Source organism: Protopterus annectens, chromosome 2.part0, assembly GCF_019279795.1.
Source record: "Protopterus annectens isolate FY-2018-M chromosome 2.part0, PAN1.0, whole genome shotgun sequence".
Taxonomy (NCBI): Eukaryota; Metazoa; Chordata; order Ceratodontiformes; family Protopteridae; genus Protopterus; species Protopterus annectens.
The window spans coordinates 798,234,602-798,251,220 of NC_056728.1; positions in this window are offsets into that span (position 1 = coordinate 798,234,602).

A 16,619-nucleotide genomic window follows, 5' to 3' on the forward strand; every position below is an offset into this window, starting at 1 on the left:
ATGTTACACATGCACTGCCCTACTCCACCTGGTATAGATGGCATTGTTATCATGTCATCACATCTTACATAGGTTCATAGGTGTGTACCAGGCCAATGTCCCTGGAGCCTTTACAAGCCTAGCCCATAGAAGTGCCCTGGCATCATGTCGCCATTAGTTCCCAGTGCCTCTATCAAGTAGAGCCACTGGAGTGATCCCGGGGATGAACTTTCTATTTCCCATCCACTCATCAAGATTTCTCTTAAAAAGGGCCAGTGAGGTGCTCTGCTTGACATGTATGGGAAGTCTATTCCAGAGCATGAGCAGTCTCTGGGTTATGAACCTGTCCCTCCAGAATGTTTTGTTGATTGTGGTATTGAGGTTGCAGTCCCTGGAGTGTGTGGTGTGGATGGATTAGGATTTCTTTAGGTGTAATATTTCTTACAGGGCTGGATCAGACTTGGCTTTGTAAGTCAAGCAGAGATTGCCTCTTAATAGACAATATTAGACAGAGAAAAGATGGATTTTTTTTGAGTTTGTTCATGTAGGGCATGTGTTTAAGGCCTAGGATCCTCTTCGTGAGGTACTTTTGTAAACTGTTGCAGGTGTTTAGTGAGGTACATGCCAAATGGGGCATTATACTCAATAACTGGTCTAATGAGGGAAGAGTAGAGAGAGATGATGACCTCTTTCTTCCTGGATGCAAAACCCTTGGTAATAAAATGTGTCATGTAGAAGGACTTTCTGACCTCGGTGGCAATGTGGTGGTTGAAGGAAAGGTTGCTGTCAACCTGTGTCCCCAGATAATGCTACTCAATGCTAGAAGTCTAAATCTCAAAATGCACTTACTCGAGGCACTCCTTAAAATGGAGAACATTGATATATGTGCAGTGACTGAGTCCTGGTTCAAGTCTCTAGAGAGCACCTCTGTATTACCAGGCTATAACTCATACCACACTTTTCAGCCATCTAACCTGGACAAGAACACTAAAGGCGGAGGTGTGTCCATATTCATTAAGGATATCCACACCTCCAGGTTAGTTGCCCAGCATAATGCATCCGAGGTTATCCAAGTGCACCTAACTCTGGGCAAAACTGTAATCCAAATTGTAGCTTGCTACAGATCCCCCACCATGCCCCAGGATTCCCACTCCTCTTTTCTTGATATACTGGAAAATATTAGGGTTCAACCAAACACCCTAATAATGGGCAATTTCAACTACCCTACCATTAACTGGGAAAACTACTCATGTACCAACTCCTTTGCTCAATGCTTTCTGGAATTCATAAATTCCAATGCCCTGGATAAACTTATCCACACCCCCACCAGGGGCCACAATATCCTAGACCTAGTCATTACCAACATGAGTGACTGGTGTTCCGCACCTGAAATCAACTCCTCGTTGGTCAGATACAACCATAAGCTAATCACCCTTGATATCCGCATCCCACTCCCACCCACCATTAAGGAAACCATGGTAAAAAATTTCTCCAAAGCTAACTTCATGCTTCTTAAGAGAGAAGTAGTGAACTTCATGACACCCATGCAGATGGACAATACAGTTACGACTGCTGAATCCTACCCAAATGCACTCTATAAGCACTTACATAAGTGCATGGATCGTGCTATCCCAAACAGAACCAAGATGCTATCCTCCAAAAAAAGGAAGCCAATCTGGTGGTCCCCTACCATAAACAAACTCTACAACAGAAGGAAGAAACTGTTGCAAAAGAGAGTAAAATCCCATGAGTGGAGGAGCTCCCTGGTCAGCCTCAGTAAGAAGCTGAGATCCCTAATAAGATCCTCCAAAGCTAGGTACAAAAACAAAATCACCACTGATTCTAAGGGCAACCAAAAAGCATTCCAAAGCTATGTCAAGAATCTCAATGGCAACACCCAGATCTGCTCTGAGTTACAGCACAATGGCATGAAAATTACAGAGCCAACTGATTTTGCCAACGTCCTGGCAGATAGGTTCAGTGCTAACTTCACCCCCCTCTCACCACCTATAGGGCCCATATCTTTACAGGATGAATGCAGAGTCCCTGTAATCACATCTATGCAGGTAAAAGCTGCACTCTCTAAAATCAAAAACACAGCATCCATGAGACCGGACAACATCCCGGGCTGCATTTTATGCAAACTTGAGAATGAACTGGATCCCCACCTAAACACCATATTCAATCATAGTCTCACGTCAGGCTTGTGTCCACTGAGTGGTGCACAACAACAGTTATCCCACTCCACAAAGGGTGAGCCACCACAGATCCTGGGAATTATCACCCTATTATCCTGATGAGCCTGGTCTGCAAGACCATGGAATGTATCATCATCGAACTCATAAATAAAGACATTGGTAACCTCCAAATTCTAGACCCCACCCAGTTCGGGTTTCTGAAAGGCAGCTCATGCCTTCTGAACCTGATTGACTTCTTTGAGGCAGTCACCAAAGCCGTAGACGAGGGTAAGGTGGTTCACACAGCCTATCTTTACCTCACCAAGGCTTTCAACACTATCTCCCATTCTGGAATTATAGCTAAACTAGGTATAAATCCCTACATCACAAGATGGATTGCCAACTGACTCACTGACAAAACCCACACTGTAAAAGTTGCAGACTCCAAATCTGACTTCAAACCAGTGACAAGTGGAGTACCACAGGGTTCAGTCCTGGGACCTCTCATGTTTGAGATCTACTTCTCTGAAGTGCACGGTAACACAGAAGGCCTTTGGCTAATGAAGTTCGCAGATGACTGCAAACTAAGAACCATAGTCAAGTCCCCAAATGATGTGGGCATCCTACAGAAGGGCCTCACTGAGACAGATGCCTGGTGTCAGAGGCATGGCCTCAAGCTCAATGCCAAAATGTGCATTGTCATCACCTTTGGGAAAAGCTCTGTAACCATGAACTACCATATAAACTGCAGTCTACTTAACTCTGAATGTGTGATAAGAGACCTTGGGACCCAGGTGGACAGTAGTCTCCTTTGATAATCACATCGACACAGTAGTCAGAAAATCCTTCTATGTGGCACACCTCATCACTAAAGGATTCGCATCCAGGAAAAAAGAGGTAATTGATTCCCTCTACTCGGCACTCATTAGACCCATTAGAGTGTACAACGCCCCTTTTGGAATGTACCTCACAAGACATCTGCAGCAGCTGGAAAGGCCACAGAAGTACCTCACAAAGAGGATTACTGACCTCAAACAGATGCCGTACACTGACTGTCTCAAAAAACATCAGCTTTACCCTGTAGCATATCGCCTACTCCGAGGAGATCTCTGCCTAACATATAAAGCTATGTTAAACCCAGAGCTGTTGGATATGCTACACCTTAAGAAATCCCAATCCCTCCGAGCTACATGCTCTAGGGATCTAAACCTTGTCACCACAATAAACAGGACATGCTGGTGGGAAAGATTCCTGTCCCAGAGACTTTCTATACTCTGGAACAAGCTACCCATCTATATCAAGCAAAGTTCCTCATTAGCACTCTTCAAGAAAAATCCTGCTGAGTGGATAGGAAATAGGAAATACACCCTGGGGATCACTTCTGTGTCTCTGCTCGACAGGGGCACAGGAAATTAACTTTCTTGGGTGGCATAAGCCAGGGAACCTTGTTGGCTAGGCTTACTTAGGCCCATGGGCCAATAGCCTAGTACCTACTTATGAAACTATGAACCTATGAATGCCTTCATTGTTCAGTAGGCTACCATTAATGTGGTAATTATTGGGAATTGAGTTTTTCCCAAGGGGAATAACGATGCATTTTTTGGCATTAAGCTTAAGGCAATGGTTTCAACATCAGACATTGGTCTCAGTAAGGCCTTTCTGTAAGATGTCTACATCACTTGGGGAGTTAATAATGGCTTCCAGCTTGCAATCGTCGATGAACTTGGTCAGCCAGAGTCCCTCCATGTTGGCCTGGACTTCTGACAAGTAGATGCCAAACAGGAGAGGACCCAGGTCCAATCCCTGTGGGACTCCATTAATGACTGGTCGGCAGTCTGACTTGGAGTCTGCTACTTTCACACTGTGAGTTCTATCTGTGAGCCAATTTGCAACCCACCTAGTGATATAGGGGTTGATGCCTAGTTTGGTGAGTCTATTAATAATTCCTGAGTAGGCAGACATCTGCTTTTCACAGGAATGCACATACCTTCAAGTCACAACTTTATGGTCTTCTGTCTAGGATATATGCTTTATGTTGCAGTGTTGTAAATGGGAACAACATAATATGCATGAAAATCAATGTGCCTATTGTGTTGGCCACTAAATGTGTGGTATACCAGCTGTGCATGCTGCACAAAGGTCAAGAATGTCACTATGTTCAGATCATGGCTTACATTTCAAAGTATTTATGGGGTATGGCAAGCATTACATATGTAGAGTAGTTGGTGGCATATTATTGACAAGACCCAACCATTGTCCTTTTCAGCTAGGAGTAAGGTACTTTTTTGACATGGATATGCCCCATTGAAAATCAGATGTGTGTCTTGCCTTCAGAAAATTATTATAGCAGTGCTGATGTTGCTCATCATACCCAAAAACAGATTCACAATGGTTGCTTTTTGACTACCACAAATGCTGGTACATTAACTGTGTCATCTAACATCTCAGGTGCCGGTAACAATGGTCCTATATTACAGCATAGACATGATGTATCCTCACATGACAACTTGGCTGTTGGTGAAGCACCCACCAAGAGTAGAAAACGCTGAGAGAAGAAAGCAGCCACTTTTGAGACTTTAAGTATTTTTCCTCTGTTTATTTGCTAAGTTTTTCTGCATAGCCGCATATTTTGAGCATTTTCTGGCTTGTTAAATTTGATTTCTGCATTAGTAACTGTATTTAGAGCACAACCTAGAGCTGTTTACTGAATTTCCTGTTTGCACTTATTTTTAAAATCGTTTTTTTCTCAAAACTTGCATTTTATCTGTCTTTGGCCTAGCACTCTTGTGTGGGGTCATTTACTGCACTGTTATAACTTGTTGATACTTGTTAACCACTGCTATCTCTGAAAAAACAAAAACAAAGAAATCTTGCCTTTTCCCACTTTTCTGAGATTTAAAAAAGTTCAGTTACAGGCTTGCTGTTCTTGAACTGTTTGTAAGTTTCTGTGAGGCCATTTTTGCTTGGACTAAAGGAAAGTCTCTCTGTTGATCAGTGGCAGTGAAAAACATTGAGCAGCCTGCCTGCCCCTGTGGGAGTGGTTACTGACTTGAAACTGTAGTTTTATTGGCCATTTTGGGTCAATTCCAAAACTCCTTCATCTTCCTCTCTTAAAACCCTCTTTTGCACGTTTTTGCGCATTTTTGAGCATAGCGCAACAGCGGGCAGCGCCGCCTAATTGGGTTTAAACTATTCCTGGCTCCACAAAGTCTGCTCTTCACTTTTCCCTTAGAACTGCTCTATCTCTCAATTTAAACACCATATTCTCATTCTAAGGCCCATCACTGGTCCAATTAAGTAATCCTACAAGTTAGCACTATTAAACCATAAGCACTACTTACTCTTATACTCTCTACGATTACCCTGTCCTCTATTGGTCAATCTTAAATTCAGTTTCCCTATTACTCTAGCATGTCCAAAGGTCAGTCAATGTTTTTTTTCCAGTCCAGCTGGTGAATCTGGGAATTTTGAGGCAATGCTACAACTGTCTCATGTACACGGACAACCCTCTCCTCCTCCAAACAGGTTCAAATATATGTGAGAGATGCAACTATTTAGCCAAACTGGAGGCTGAGCTCTCTCATCTCAAAACTGGTGTAACCAGTCAGGAGGAGAAGGTAACCTCACACAACACAGTTCCAGTATCACATAGTCCCACCACATCAGCGAACCAAACACATAAATACACAAAAACATACTCGGAGGCTCTAAATAAAAATCTACCTAAGCAACAGAGACCTCCAAAGCAGACATCCAAGCAAATGCTACCTCAAAACAAAACACACACAACACATAACCCACAAAGTCAGTGTGCCAAGCAGCCACAGCCCTTAAGGCTGAATAACACACCTGATACTCTTGTTATAGGTGACTCTATTGTCAGACACACTGACGTCCCACTCACCAGGCTGAATAAAGAGAAGGTCACAGTGAGCTGCCTGTCGGGTGCTAGGATCCGACACATAACGCAAGCACTCAGGTCACTCCAAAGCAAATGCAAATATGACTCAGTCATTGTACATGCTGGTGTGAATGACCTGAGACGTACCTCCTGGACTACATGAAAAGAGACATAGAGGAGCTCTCTGATCATGTAGCCCAGGCTGGTATGACCCTGACCTTGAGCAGCATCTTACCCTCACCTAGAATGATGCCACAGTACAAAGACAAAATGATCGATTTTAACAATTGGCTAAAATTTTGGTGTCATTCAAAGGGGATCCAATGTCTGTCAGCCTGGGATGACATGCTCGACAAGCCATGTTGCTTCGCTAGGGACAGCTTGCACCTGTCACCACTGGGCTTTCAGATATTGGCAAAGGCTCTTGCCACCCCCATAGTGCCTTTTTTAGGCAAGGCTCAAAAGTCAAACCCACCCCCATAGACAGCACAAGGAACAAGAAACTAAGGGTAATGCTGCTAAACACCAGAAGTCTTAACCTCAAGATGCATGCACTCAAAGCTCTCCTCAGTATGGAGAACATAGATATCTGTGCAGTGACAGAAACCTGGTTCAAGGCTCCAGAGAGCACCCCAGCACTACCAGGCTATACCTCATATCATGCTTTTCGGCCCCAAAACCCGGACCGAACCACAAAAGGAGGGGGAGTTTCCATATTTATCAAGGATATCCACATCTCCAGGTTAGTGGCATTGCACGAAGTATCGGAGACCATTCATGTGCAACTAACAGTGGGCAAGACTGCTTTTCAGTTTATAGCATCCTACAGACCACCCTCTCAAAGTCAGGAATCCCATTCGGCTTTCCTGAAAACATTGGAGAACATGAAGATCTCTCTGAACACCATTACATTGGGCAACTTCAACTACCCAAACATTGACTGGAAGGACTACTCAAGCCCCAGCACCTTAGCCCAAAGATTCCTAGAAATTATAAACTCAAATGCTATGGAACAACTAGTCACCACTCCCACAAGAGGGGACAACATACTAGACCTGATCATTACCAACATGGGGACTCTATGCTCCACACCAGAAGTATATCCCTCATTGGTAAGATCAGACCATAAATTAATTTCGCTGGTTGTCCACATCCCGACCCCATCCCCAGCCCAGAAAACCACAGTGAAGAACTTCTCACTTCTCAAAACCGAAGTGGAATCCTTCAAGGCCTCAGGGCCAGTGGAAACTACAGCCCAAACTGCAGAATCCTATATAAATGCATTCTACGGACATCTCCAGGAATGCATGGATCATGCTATCCCAAACAAAACTAAGACCCAATCATCCAAAGGCAGGCATCCAGTCTGGTGGACCCCTGCCATAAATAAACTGTACAACAGAAGGAGGAAGCTACTACATGATAGAGCAAAATCCCTAATAGGGAAGGCATCTCTGATCAGTACTAGCAAAAAATTACCATCCCTCATAAAATCCTCCAAGGGCAGCTTCGAGAGAAAAATTGCACAGGACACCAAAGACAATCATAAGGTTTTTTCAGTTATATTAGAAACCTGGGATGCAACTCCCAGACTTGTTCTGAGTTGATTCTAAACGACAAAAAATACACTGAACCCACAGACATTGCCAATATTCTGGCAGACAGGTTCAGTGCAAACTTCTCCACCCCAAAGAGCAAGTATCTATCCCGGCAGAGGGCTGCCTCCCAAATATCTCAGATGCTCAGGTGAAGGCAGCCCTCGCCAAAGCAAAAGACACTGCTTCCATGGGACCAGATGGCGTCCCAGGTTGCGTCCTACATGAACTACAAGAGGAACTAATCCCTCAAATAAAACAGCTATACAATCTCAGCCTCACTACAGGATATGTGCCCACAGAATGGTGTACAGCAATAGTGGTCCCACTCCACAAAGGTGGAACCTCTACAGACCCTGGAAACTATCGCCCCATAAGCCTGACTAGCTTAGTCTGCAAGGCTATGGAGAGGATCATCATGGAGCTCATAAACAAAGACATTGGGGACCTACAGACACTAGATCCTACCCAGTTCGGCTTTGTCAAGGGCAGATCCTGCCTTTTGAACCTGGTTGACTTCTTCGAAACAGTCACCAAAGCCATAGATGAAGGGAAGGTAGTCCACACAGCCTATCTGGACCTTGCAAAGGCATTTGACACAATACCCCACTTGGGCATCATAGATAAGCTATCCAGCTTAAATATAAACCCCTATGTCACAAGATGGGTCACAAACTGGCTCAAAGACAGAACCCACAGAGTGAGAGTTGCTGGAGCCATGTCAGACTCAAAACCGGTCACAAGTGGCGTCCCACAGGGTTCTGTTCTGGGACCACTCTTGTTCACTATATACCTTTCCGAGGTACAGGCAAACGTGGGAGGACTATGGCTCACCAAGTTCGCAGATGACTGCAAACTGGGCGCCATAATCAACTCTCCAGCTGACACAAACATCCTTCAAAAAGGTCTCACAGAGACAGATAACTGGTGCCAGCGCCATGGTTTAAAGCTAAATGCCAAAAAATGTATAGTCATACCCTTTGGCAAAAACAATGTGCCCAAAAATTACCACATAGGCGGAAACCCATTAAGTACAGAGAAAGGTATTAGGGACCTGGGGACCCAAGTTGATAGCAATCTCTCCTTTGAAAACCACATTGCCAAAGTGGTTAGAAATACTTTCTACATAGCCCACCTCATCACGAAGGGTTTCACATCTAAATCAAGAGAGGTAATCGTGCCCCTTTATTCATTCCTCATCAGGCCCATCATAGAATACAATGCCCCTTTTGGGATGTACCTTACCAGACACCTGCAGCAATTAGAAAGACCCCAAAAGTATCTCACCAAGATGATCAAGGGTCTCAAACAGATGCTATATGCTGCTCGGTTAAAAAAACTCCAGCTCTACTCAGTTGCATACCGCCTACTTCGAGGCGATCTATGCCTGACATACAAAGCTATGTCAAATCCAGAATTAATGGACATGCTCCACCTCAGTAAATGCTTGAGGGACTTGAACCTCAGCACAGAAATAAATAGAACTTGCTGGAGGGACAGGTTCATAACCCAGAGGCTCCCTTCGCTCTGGAATAGAATTCCAGTTCATGTGAGGCAGAGCACCTCACTGAATCTCTTCAAGAAGAATCTCGATAAGTGGATGGGGGATCATAGGTTTGTCCCAGGGATTACTCCCGTGTCACTATTAGACAGAGGCACAGTAAACTAAACCTTAAAAATGGCACAGTATACTCAAATCAAGGGGTGGCGTAAACCATACAGAATCGGGCTAGGCTTATAATTGTCCCAGGGCAGATAGCCTAGTATGAACATATGAACCTATGAACCTATGACAGCTTTTCCACACACACAGTGTAGGCCACCAATGTGGACATCTTTGGCATACCATTGTTTCTAATGGGACTGGGTTACCCAGCAGACTGTGTGATGACACGAGGGGTGAACACATCCCATAGATAGTCTGCACAAGCTCTCTGTCCAGCCCATATCTTTATATGATTTCCTCATCATAGAGCTCACTTAATTGAATTCCAGCTTGTAGCTGTGCTGGCTGTTTTGGCTATTGCCTACATTTATGGGTTACCTTATTTTATGGTCTGTAGTATCCTTATCTGCTGGACACCATCTACAGTGCACTTCATTGGTAATCATTGCACAGCTTAGCAAATATTTATGTCTTACAAAATGATGGCCTCCATTGTAAATTTAATAAGAAATGAAGAAATAATGACATACCATGATCTACTTTTAACATCCTTTATTGCCATAGGTTGGATACAAAGTATTACAGTATCAGGCATATGGCCACAGATATGCCAGTTTTAATATGTCATTTTTCATCATTATATGTGACTACTACTTTTGTTTTGTGCGATCAGCAATACTGCATTCTTACCATAATTGCTCCTCAACATAGTACACTCAGAACAAATAACTTCTGGAATCTGACACCAAATCTCTACAAAAATGGGCAGTATTTCTCATAGTTGTGTATTCTTTCATTTAATTTTTTGAACTATTTTGTTGACAAAATGTGATGTACGATGATATTTACCTTTTACATTTGTTAACAAATTAGTATAAATAACTTTAATACAATACATGATAAAACATTACTCAGAAAAAATATTTTCTCAGCATTCAGTTATTCATGAAATAAGTGATATTTTGTATACATAACCTTTTTTTTGTAAAGTCACAAAATTTGAAAAATCTGAAGAAAGTAAATACATTTTCTAATGTATTAATTTAAAACAAAAGTGCCCAGTGGATTTGTGCATCAGTTGTTTATCTTCTAATTAGCTAAATAATTAGGGCCATTTCAGTTTTCATGGTATTTTAGATTTTAGTTTGTAAAGAAAGCAAGACAGGACAACACTAATGTGTACATGACACTTTCCACAAATACAATTGGCTAGATTCCAAAAGAACTGTGCAGCATTGCAGAAGGTACCAGAATTGGTGAACACATTCTATCAATACTTACAATGTGAAGAACAGACAAATCAGAGAATGTAGTCCACTCTAACTAGGCAGGGAAGATATAGTGGAGGATACCAGATAATGGAGGAAATAACCATTGTAAATATTAAGTTGTTAGACAAGTGAAGAAAGTGATCTAAAAATAAGTACAGTACACACACTCAAATTCAGATATAACATTAGATGGTGCTTTTAAAATACATTTCACCACGTATAATACAGTGGAACACTAGCTAAAGCCAAAGAGAAGTGACTATAACAGAAATAAGCATGTGAATATAGCAATATAGAGACAATGCAGAAAATGTCTTATAAATGCCTTATATGAAGATACAGTCCCAGAGCTCAGGGCAGGTAAAAAAAAATGTGTGTGTATGTGTGTGGGTCTGTGTGCGCGTGTTTCCATTTGTGTGCACGTGTGTGCGTGTGTGTTCGCGTGTGCGTGTGTGTGTGTGTGTGTGTGTGTGTGTGTGTGTGTGTGTGTGTGTGTGTGTGTGTGTGTGTGTGTATTACTGATCAACAGCATTCTCATGGCATGGCACAAACATCAGAGAAGATAACTGCATAGCTAAAGCTTAATATAGGATAACACAAATATGGCTATGTGCAGCCTAATGTATACCCAATAACAAAATGCAATGTGAGAATATTGTGCATCTTTATACACAGGTCTGTGGAGTTGAAGTACAATAATGGTAGCAAAAAGCAAATTATGTAGAAAATTATGCCCTTTCTGCTAGTATTCACAATGCATATACGAAGAGTGTACAAAACTAATGTGATCCAAACATGGATGAGTGTAACACATCTTTCAGATCACATAATATAGGCCATAATTCCATACAACGACGTCTAATCTGTTAGTATCATCACTGCACCTGTGTACTTAGTAGAATACATTACATTACCCCTGCTGTACACAACCACAAACTGGTCAAAATAGCAGATCTCATATGTCCATACATGTGGTCATACTATAATTTTTAGATATTAGTAAGTCAATATTGAGCAGTACTGTATGCCTGTATAATGAATACCATTCAACTTACAGGTACACATTTCCACCAATGCCTACATATATAGGCCTGCAGTGCATACATAAACATGCACAAGGAAACATGCATGCATGCGTACGTGAGATTATAATACCACTGGTGTACATGTGTAGTGGGTACATAATTCATGATAAAATGTTACAGGGGTACTATGTATTAACATGTGTGAGTGGATGTCACCCTTCAACATGTGGCATTCTTATAACGGACAATCCTTTGGGAAGATGGTTTACACTAGCCCAAAAGGTATTGTTATGGTTAGTTTGCATAAAAAGCAATAGAAATAGCCATGATGTAGGCATAAGAATAACAAAAAAATTATCACATCCTTATCATGTCCATACAAAAGAAACACCTCAAGTAGGTAACTGCACCGTAAACAGCTACAACTGTAGAAAGACAGTTACTCACACCCCCTATAACACCTATAGCACTGCATGGTTTATGCTCCTTTTCCATCTATAATATCAGATGACCTGTGAATTCAACAACCTTCAAACTGCTATGGACTGCTCTTCTAATTCATGTTACAGCATATACAAGGGAACACTTTATGCTTTGCTGATAAACCCAAAGCTGGCCTCCCAGAACCACATCCTTTACTACTATCAGTACTAAGACATAGTAATGTATAGCATGCTGACAAGCTACACTGCAAAGCAATTGCACAAGAGCTGGACAGTGCTACATGTTCCTATTATGTATGTACTAGTGGCAATCATGATGTCAAACAGTATCTGCACCAAAACACTGTCATAAGATCCTAAAATAATGAATGTACAATATGAAAAACTTAATCTCCATGGATAGCTGTTACATACAGTTTACCTAGTTAGCAGTTGCTAACATATGAATAAAGACTCAGTATCATTCACCAATCAAAAACCCTGTTCTCATTAATGTTATGCTGACACCATATCAGACTGCTATATTAACACTGTGCAGGAGACAGTACAACTACTAATCTATGTTACACACTACAAAACACGTTGCAGTTCTACAAAGACTTATAAATTTAAATTCTATCATCAGTTGCAGTGAAGGAGCAATGCATCATGGGCAACGGCATACTGACACTGCCATTATTTCTTCAATTGGATACGTAAAAATCATCTATGTAAAGCATACTGACACGAGTACTAATGTTGTTGATTGGGTATAAATAACCACATTCATGGATATTGAAGTGAGAGTGTGAGGCAGGTGGGCAGTCTGTTCAGTGATAATACATCAATAACAGTTTCAGGAATATAAGTGAAATCAATACAAAACAATATATGCAGTTGCATGTCATAGGCTGTGAATGCACTGTATAATGGGAGGACAAGGTCATTCAACAGTTGTTCATCATACACTGCAACGCAAATCAGGCATTCTTTATAAAGTGAAATGTATGCATAACTTTGTGGCAAAGTGACATTACCAATTTCCATACATGGCCACCACAGACACCATGATGTAGATAGTGAACATTGGTGTTACTATGCTATGATATACTATTCTGAATACGGATAGCTGTATACAGTGGCTGTAACACACAGCGAATGCTCACAATACTGTGTATGCTTGTCATGTGCCATGAACCTAGCATGCAGATATGTAGAGAGGCCTGAGCTGTATATGACAGATGAATGGCAGTTTTGTTAGGAAAAGGCATGGCAGTCTTCACATATGCAGCATATCTAACTAACAAGGCATGTGAGTACAACCACTCTAGGAATACTGTCACTGTGCCAACAATGCAATGTATAATTACAGTCCTAGGCTTTTCAAATAAACATGCTGGCACAAATACATTAAATCTGCATGATATTTGGAGAAGGTGGTATCACAGCCATCAGTAGTTAAGGAGCCACACATTAAATTTACGCTGCTGTGCATCAGTATAAATGACATACATCTTATATGCCATGGGCATGCTGAAAGGTACACAGGAACAGCTAATAGTGTGGACTAACATAAGGAAGCATCATGTGCACCCTGTGCTGGTGTAGCACATGTGTCTATGTGCATGTCATAACTGTATTGTATGTATGATATGCAGCTACAGGACAAGGGCTATGGAACACATTTTGCTACACAGAGGGGTCACTATACATACCTTGTGCATCACATACCACTGTGCTCACAAAACATGCCTACTTGCAAAGCCACAATGCATTTCATTGTATCAAGTGATGACAGACAATAACTGGAATGAAGACAATCAAGAAAGAGCACTTGTGACTGCACTATCAGAGTTACAATAAACTCATGCATATTTTTCAGGTTGCACACACACTATCCAAAACACTTTCAAAGTATCCCATCTCTCCCACATGTTCAAAATGTCATACATACCACACAATCAAATGATAAATCACTGACATCTCCGTGGCTTCTGTAATAAATGAGAGGACAGACACTATATGGCATAGTAGTCCTTTGTGCAGACCTTTTTAACAGCAACTTGTAAGATATTTTCACATGTATGTATATCAACACAGTATGAGAAGCATGTGCATGCTAGTTCTGAATACTCTAAATACCTTGGAGCATATGGGCATTCTGCTGTAGTAAATAAGCAATTATGTGCATGTATTATGTAATCTCTACCCGTACCATATGTACTTGACTGCAATGTGCACACATGAGGAGCTGTAAGCTGCAATATTAATGTCATACAGTCATCCATTTAGGCACATGTTATATGCATGTGCACCTATGCGTATGTATAACAGTGCAGCTCCCATAACAGAGATCTGCCTTCATCCATCTCTCCCTACTTCTCTGACTTTGCCTATAGGTCTGTATCTGTAACAGTTTGCTTACATATACATATATTGGACTGGCATGTATAAGCAGTATTCAACAAATGCCACACATGTAAAGTCTGAAAGACATAGTTACATTATAATACATGTATTATATATAGATAGACATTAAATACAAAATTGTAAGGAACCACCACGATACTGTAGATAAAAAGATTTTATTGGAACTAGCGCTTTCATGTACCACAACGGCATGCTTCCTCAGGTTTCAACAATGAATCAAATATGCATCTATTTATACTAAGAAACCATTATTAATTAAAGAATTAATCAATTAAATTCAATCTCCATTAAAAATCATTCAATTAACTAATTAACTGAATCACTTCAAGCAGTCTTATTTCATTCACTTCATCTGCTCATATATAATACATAAATAAATATATTAAATGTGTATATCTCAATATTATATTGCTTAAAAATCGGTACTATTACAATAAGAAATAAAAAATATATTATTATAAATAAGGAATCTAATAAAACTTTATAAATACATGAAATGCATAGTTATAAACTAAAACCTGCCCACAAAAATCAATAGCAGGAAAAAAAGGCAAAGTATCTACCTTTCTCATGACATCTTGACAATGGCAAACTGCCAAACTTTACTAATAGCAACTACCCATGTGGATATATAATATAATAGACTGGACATCAAGGTCTAAACTATAGAGAAATAATAAGTATATGTGGAACCTAAAGATGTTAAATACATGGAAGCAATATATCAAATATGAACAACAAATGCGTGGAAGAAAATAAGTTCCACAAACACTGGTACATCATAGAAACACTAAATCAGCTACCTGCGCCTCAGTAACGCTGGTTTTATACTTAGGGCTTGATTTAAACCTGGTTCAATGTGTGCCTTCAATCTCAAAATCTAGTTCAATTCAGTCAACTCAAGGAACCCCATATTATTACCTTCTCTTATACTGGTGTGTACTATTTGTAACACCCTAAATTTAAAATGATGTTTAGGGAACATATGACTATGCTTGGCGAGAGCATTAGTCAATATCCCTTTCTTGATATCGTAATTATGGTTGTATATGTGGTCCCTGAGTCTCCTGGATGTTAAACCCACATAGTATGCTTCACAAACCTCACAGGTAGCCAAATAAACTAAATTTTCAGATTCACATGTAGCATAAAAAACTGGTGTAAAAGTGTAGCCCAAATATGGTATCGTAAAGGGTTGAACCTTCGATATGAACTTACACATATTACACCTAGCACATGGGTATGTTCCATTTCTATATAGTTGTCTAATATCCAGTCTAAGACCATCCATTTTCTCATTGCATTGCAACCTCTTCAGATTTTTGTTATTTCTATATCTGAAGGTTGGTTTATCTCCAACAATCTGTGCAATGAGTGGATCCAATAACAAAATCCTCCAGTTGTTAGCTATAATATCATTAACATGGTGAATATCATTTGTATATCTGGTTGTGAATGCCAATCTTGTGTCATGTTGATGCATTCTAAAGCCTTGTATATGAATGCCCGGTCCCATATTCACATTAGAATGGGTTCCAGATACTGAAGACTTTAACTTGTTTACCAAAGTATGTGGGTAACCCCTATCTATAAAAAAGTTCCCTGTTAATTCTAGCTGTGAGTTCCTATCTTCTACTTGGCTACATAAACGTATCGTTCTCATAAACTGTCCCCTGACCACATTTCGAAATATGTGCCGTGGATGCATACTAGTGTAATGGAGAATGGCATTTCTCCAGCATGACATCCTAAAAATCGTGGTGGAAATGCAGTCATTTAATTCTTTTATAATCGTTAAATCCAAAAAATCAATTCTATTAACAGACTGTACCATTGTAAACTTCAGGAAAGTTGTGGTAGACTCCATGTATGAGACAAGTTCTAACAATGAATTTGCATTCCCATTCCAAAATATTAGGATGTCATCCACGAAATGCTTATATAGAAGGACATTACTAAACCTTTCATTATTAAATAGAAATCTATTCTCCCACTGATGCATTACCAGGTTAGCGTACAAATTAGCACAGGGAGTGCCCATGGCTACTCCCCATGTCTGTGCATACATCTTATCTGGAAATAAGAACACATTATTATTTAGGACTATATCAAGAAGACTACATATTAGAGTCTGACAGGTCTTATCTAATGTA